At 48.8% G+C, this 6,361-nt stretch overlaps 1 long non-coding RNA gene across 1 annotated transcript; it reads left to right on the top strand.

The window, feature by feature from the left end:
- The first annotated feature begins 3,747 nt into the window (after positions 1 to 3,747).
- LOC132356941 (uncharacterized) lies at positions 3,748 to 5,393 on the top strand. The gene is made up of 2 exons (XR_009500147.1): positions 3,748 to 4,052; positions 4,795 to 5,393. It is a non-coding gene; the product is annotated as an uncharacterized LOC132356941 (long non-coding RNA).
- Positions 5,394 to 6,361: the final 968 nt, after the last annotated feature.

The following is a 6,361-nucleotide window of genomic DNA, read 5'->3' as shown; positions in this document are numbered from 1 at the left end:
AGAAGGCATCTGCAAAATTAAGACAAAACGTTGTAAAATATGAACAGAGGAAGAGGCGTATTCTTTGGCTCTTAAATGATCTGGCCAAACACAGTTCAGTTCGGAAGGAGGGGTGTGGGGCTATGGGCAACTCAAAAGTATCGATTCTTTGTCTATTGTATCAGCAACTGACTCTCTTCTGGAGTGACAAGACGCCTCTTTGTAATCTCTTTTCGTAAGTAAATTTCAATCTAAGGGGAAATCCATAAACTAGGGGAGCAAGGTGGCTTTTTAGGAATGTAAATCGTTGTACTGTCACTGGGAGAAAAAAAAGGGGTTAAGTGAAAGGTACAAGTGAATTGATTCCAGTGAGTTTGCAGAGCAATCTGGAAGGGACCTTCGCCTTTGACACCGTTGCTATTTCGAATGAACTTTTGTTTTTCTAAGTAGTCAATAAGGAAATGTTGAATTAGTGATGACTTTAACATCTGATGTGATGGTTCACATATTTGTGTGGAACATAAATATTTAATTGGGAGAAGGTTGTGGAGTTTTAAAGTATAACTGTACGTTTGCTAAACATGTTTTTGTTTTTGTTTTTTTCTTTTTAAGGGCAACCAAGGACGTTTATCTCCATTAATACCAAAAGTCAAAGTTGTTTGTGAATAGCATAGCCAAAACAAGATGAAATTTAGAGACACTTAAATGTATGTGCCAACTTAGGGAGCGGGGTTATTATTAATAAATTAGTTTACGGTGACACAAGTAGTGCATTTGGTAACACTGGATCTCAGTCTGGTGTTATGAATTTTGTACTTAGTCTCATTTTATTAACTAATAAACAGGACACAGCGTCCATTATACTGGTTTTGAAAAACCGATGTAACTTTTAAATGAACCGAACACTTAGCAGACGTGGATACTTTGAGTGTCTATTACTTGTATTGAAACGTATTTTAACCTTCAAAACCATTAGAGTTTTGTACTGGTTTTGTTGTTTTAACTTTTAGGTTTGTGATTGAGGGTTACAGGGTAGTAGTTTCTTCTATGCTTAATTGACTGTTTCCTTTAAACAGTATGGGGGAGGATGCATGTAACTTATTACTAATGTGTGTCCATTTTAAAAAGGAAAAAGTGGTATCTAATGAGTTAATCATTAAGGAGTATGCACAGTGCCGGCCATTTCAGGACGTGAAAGAGTTTCTGTGGAACTGCTTGAGACAAGAAGGAGTGATTTGACATCAAGTATTGAAACTTTTTGATTTATGTTTTGATAGGTGACATTGAAAGGTATAAAATATTTATAAATACGTTTGAGTAATCAGTTTCATATGTAAACATCCAGATATTTCATCTCGGGACAGTTATCTCTCATTCTTTAATACCTTTAAAAAGAACTCAAAGCAGGGTGTTTGCTGTAATAATGAAACACTGGCGAGTTAAAGAGGACGTCTGATGCTTCTGTGGATGGATCTATATTTCCCAGCTATCATATATGTTAAAATTAGCTGAAGCTGCCAGAGACATTTTGGTGATCTTCTTTAAGTCAATAAATGAAAAGTTATTTTTTTAGTGGGGACACTGAGTGAGACATTTATAATATACATCAGGAAGAAGTTTCACTAAGACTTTGAAGCTGGCAAGAGTGAGCCAGATGTTGCCAAACTGCCTCAGTTTATTTTCTTACTATTCTTACCTTCAGAGGTAAGATTCTTTCCCACCCTAATTCCTCTGTCTCAGCCCTTGACTTTTCACCGCTACACTTTTCCAAGATTCATCCTCTGGGGGGAAAAAAATTGAGAGTCACGTTTTTCACTACACCTGCCGATCCTGGAAATCAAATGGCGAAGTTCTAAAAAGTACGTCGACTTGGACTGACATTTTGCTTTATTCCTCGCCGTTGGACGGGGCGGGACCAGGCTTCCTTTCAGTCACCTTGTCTTTCTCCATCTGCAGGTACCCCAGAGCGATCCCCCTTCGTTGACTCCGAGGGGATGCAGCAGCAATTCATGTTTTGAAGTGCTTTAAACGGTTCAAAACGTGAGGCGCTGCTATACCCCCTCGCGAGGAAGTGGGAAGGTGGGGTTCTGCTGGACGTGCGTTCCCGCGGGGCACCTGCTCCCCAGGCCAGCTCTGGAGCAGGTAGGTGGGCGGGGGCTTGCGTCTCTCTTCCTCTTCCCTCTGCCCCCTTTCCCCGCCCACGAGGCCCCGCCAGAGTCCGGGGAGGGCGCAACTGCATGCCAGGGGCTGGGGGTGGTCGGGGCCGTGCGCAGGCTATGCGAGCCGAGGAGGGACGCGGCGCCCCGCACTCAGCCGTGCCCTAGCAGCGGGAACAGTACTGCAGTGGGCGATCGGTGCTCTGGAGTATTGTTTCTGCTGCCCGGGCAAGGCTGGGACTCCTGCACGGGCCCACCCACTAGGTAAGTCCTAGTCCAGCGCCCGCCGTGTCCGCCCCAGCAGCGAGACCCGGGAGAGGCGCGTTTTTCCTCCGTCCAACCTTTGCCCGCCTTTGAATGTGTAAATAGGTGTGAAAAAGATACTGCATTTTAGCACTCCTTTCCCTGCCCGGATAAAATTTAAACGATCGGAAAAAAATTCCTCGTGATTAGCTAAAATACCACCCACAGGACAAAAAAACGAAGAAAGACTACCTTCAAGACCCAACAACTAAATGTGGGGGGGGGGCGGTTATTGGAAAAGGAGTAGGGGGGACGCCGGAAGGTGACCCGCTGCAAGCAGTCCCCAGGCCGCTCTGCGGCTCCTGGTAAATGGCTCGCGTCCTGCATGTGGAAAGGACGTTGGAGTCCAGAAAAGATGAACGTTTCTGGCCCCTTCTCGACACCCTCTCCACCCTTCTTCCTGTCTGTGTTGCGGGGAGCTTCTGTCGAGATCGGGCGAGGCCCGGGGCCTGGTCCGCCGGTGAATCCCAGGCGGCGTGGAAGGGCGCTGACCTGCCCGATCTGAGGCCTGCAGGGAGCGCGGGGACCCGAGGGGGTGGCTGTGGAATGAGGCTCTGCGTTTCAAGCTGCTGCTTGCCCTATCTCCCAAAATCTGGTCCCAGAATTCTACCCTGGACGCGCCGCCCCAAGGCCACCTTGGTCGCCCGGGGGCCTCCCATAAGGGATTGCCCCGCTGGCAGGGCACTAGCTTGACAGCTCCTGAGAAAATGGCAGCACCTGAGCTGTCGACTCAGGGGCTCTTCGTGCCCCCCAGGACTCTGGACGCTATTGCTAATGACCTCGACAGCCACCTCCATCCCTCCCTGGGGGCCCCGAGTCTACACTAGGAGCTTGACAGCGGGCCTGGAAAAGAGAGGGCTCACTCTGGCTGAGGCCGCACTTCGCCTGTAAAAATCACTTTAGGATTTTGGTTTGATCCGGCGCACGGGCAGGTCAAGGACTATTGGCAAAGACAGAGGGAGGTGTGGAAACTTTCCCACGCTTTCCGTCATCCTGAAGGAAACCAAGCACACGAAAACCCCTCTTGTCTGGACGGGCTGCCGGGAACTGGTCTTCCCGGGGGCCGGGAGTGGGGCCCCCGGAGGAGGTCGGCTTTGGGGAGCCCGGGGTTCCAGGCAGCCCGGAGCCGGGGCTCAGGCTCCCGCCGCCCCCACGCGCACTCTCCCAGACTCCCTTGCGCCACGGCGGACGCGGGCGGGTCGGGGCCCTTCCGGCCGCCGCCGACCCTCGGGTTCCCGGGGCGCCGCCACCCGGCTGCCTGGGGCCAGGCCGGCTCCGCGCGGCCGCCGCCGCCGCCGCCGCCGCCCCGCCCCACCCCGGCCGCGATCCCCGGACCGGGAAGCCCGAGAGTTGGCTCCCGGCCGGCCCAGGGCCCCGCAGGCCCGCAATCCCGAGGCCTGAACGGCGAACAGGTTCCCGCACCCGCCTGGCTTAGTGCTTCGGGTTGGGGAGGCACCTCGAGGCTGCCCCCCTGCCTCTCACCAGCTCCCTTTTCTCCCTTTCTCCCCCCTCGGGACGGGTCCCCTCGAGCCAGAAGGAAGCCCGGCAGCAGCCGGCGCCCACCCTCCGGGAGGACCACGCCCGCGCCCGCCGGCTCCCTCCAGCGGGACGCAGGTGAGAGACCGCGAGGGGCGGAGGGCGGGAGCCGCGATCCTGATTGGGGGCGTTGCCTTCCAGATGCGCTGTGGCACTTTGCCCCGGGCCCCCAAGAGGCATCGAGATTGAGGGCGTCCACGGGGCCCTCAGACTGCGTGGTGCCCTTTTTCTGACTTAAAGCAGTCATCTTTCACCATTATTCACACGGTCGAAGTTGCAGTTTGCCTAGATTTTCCTCCAAGGAGAGAAATGTGAATAAAGCAATATTTTAGCCAAACATTTCCGTGTCAATTAAGAAGATGGCAATTCGTTCCAGACTATAAATTCTCTGTAACAACTCTCTAAGGTATTCGTTCAAATTGTTTTTCAGCATTGCTAAATGTGCATCATAATGTGTGGGAGACTTGTGTAAGATGAATCCATTTATAGTCGACCGATCAATTGATCCGATGTTACCACCTTCAAGGAGGCACCTTTCCATTGTTTCCTCATCTTTTCCCAGCACATGTTATTTGTTAGGAAGCTGCGTGCACACGGCATTGTATTAAGTTTATTAGACAGGCGTGGCCCATAAACTAGGAAACGTTTAGTCAAGCTCTAAATTTAAAATTCCACATTTCTGTAAGTTGTGGGACAAGATACATAGGTTACTTTTATAAGCTAGAATTGAACATAGTTTAAAAATATTTTAAGCACAGGGATATTTTTTGAAGGCATCCAGCATTTCCAGTTAGCAGTACTGACTTTTTTTTTTTCCCAGCAAAGGAACACTACATGAACACTCTCGGCCCGGATCTGGACACAGAAGACTCCTGTTTCAAGAAAATACAGTCATCTCTCAAATCCTGTAATTTATATGCATTCTAAACTCACTAGGTATTGAAAACCACCCAAGTGTCCCACAACATGGGGTAAAATATAATCAATCACTCAGTGTAATACTATACATCCTTTAAAAATGTTATTGGAAAGTGTTTTATGATCAGTAAGTCAAAATAACTCTCTCCCACCGTTTCTTTCTCCTGCTGCTCCCTGATACCCACGCTTCTTTGTTCCATTTGGCACTTAAACTTGTTTTTCCTGCCAAATGAGTCAGTCATGATGGGAACGTCAATTGATTTGAACAGATGTGTGTCAATGTTACTTGGGAAACTAGATGCCAATAACCAGGGCCACAAAAAAAGGCAGTGGTTGCAACTCTGTAAAAATTTACGCGTGCATACAGACAATGACTAAAGTGGAACCCCAAACAGGAAAACAGTTGGATACACTCCAGTGCTTGGAGATTGAATGATTGTGTGCTGCTTTTGATTTTCACTAATACGAGTAACTGTCCAATTAAAAAAGACCTACTAAGGACTCTGCAGTGCAAATTATTTTGCTGATTGTTTTAAAAACACCATACCTATCAAATCATCAAGGCAGATGGGGCAGCAGGGGACTGGGTTTGTTCCCCCAATCCGGGACCATTAGGCTCAGGGCAACACTTGGAGAAAAAGTCATCCTACACGGGTGGGAGTTAACTTCTAGGCAGCTTTCCTGAGGGACGGCACAAGATGAAAATAGAAATAGGTCCAAAAAGCATTTTTTGGAAGATCAATGAAAGTTTATTAATAGGAATTAAAGACTAGAGTCGGGGCTATATCCAAGTTGGCATAAATTTTTAGAGATCTATTTTCCCATCAGCCTACAGTGTAACTTATCCTCATAACCCTAAAACTTGATACATGCCTTTGTATTTAGAATAATTACATTACTCTTAAAGGAAAAACTATCTATGCACCAATTATAGCAAATGTGTATCTCCCTGCCACTCTACACCCCAGTCATTCTACCCATTAGTTACTGCTCAATAAATGAACAAAGATCTGTCAGCGCTTTCATAATATCTTACCTATCTGCAGCCTTTACCTCCCTCCCCCGCTCCAGGAGTGATCTCTTTGGCAAGTTCAAAAAGACGTAGACCCCTGTGGGGTTTGTAAATTGAGCCATTAGGGAGGAGCCCTGAGAAGACTTCCATTTCCGGCGTTGCTTGGCTTTGGAGCACTCTCCTTACACCAGTGAGCTCTAGAATCTGAGCAGCGGGTGGGAGTTTGGGCGGTGGCCCTGGCTTGGCCGCTGCTGTTAGTCTGGGAGCTGAGAACAGAGCAGTGTCCTGTAGTCTTGAAGACTTTGAAGCGTGATTCTCCCAAAGCAGCTCCCTCACCTGTCCCCTAACCCCACCCTGACCTGCTCTCCAGACTCGACTGTTGCCCCAAGACCAGACTTTTTAAAGTCCCGGCCACAAAACCCGCAATAGTCAGAAACATAATAATCCCAACATCTTG

The sequence above is a fragment of the Balaenoptera ricei genome, chromosome X (genome assembly GCF_028023285.1).
Source record: "Balaenoptera ricei isolate mBalRic1 chromosome X, mBalRic1.hap2, whole genome shotgun sequence".
Classification (NCBI taxonomy): Eukaryota; Metazoa; Chordata; class Mammalia; order Artiodactyla; family Balaenopteridae; genus Balaenoptera; species Balaenoptera ricei.
This window is presented reverse-complemented; position numbering and strand designations above follow the sequence as displayed.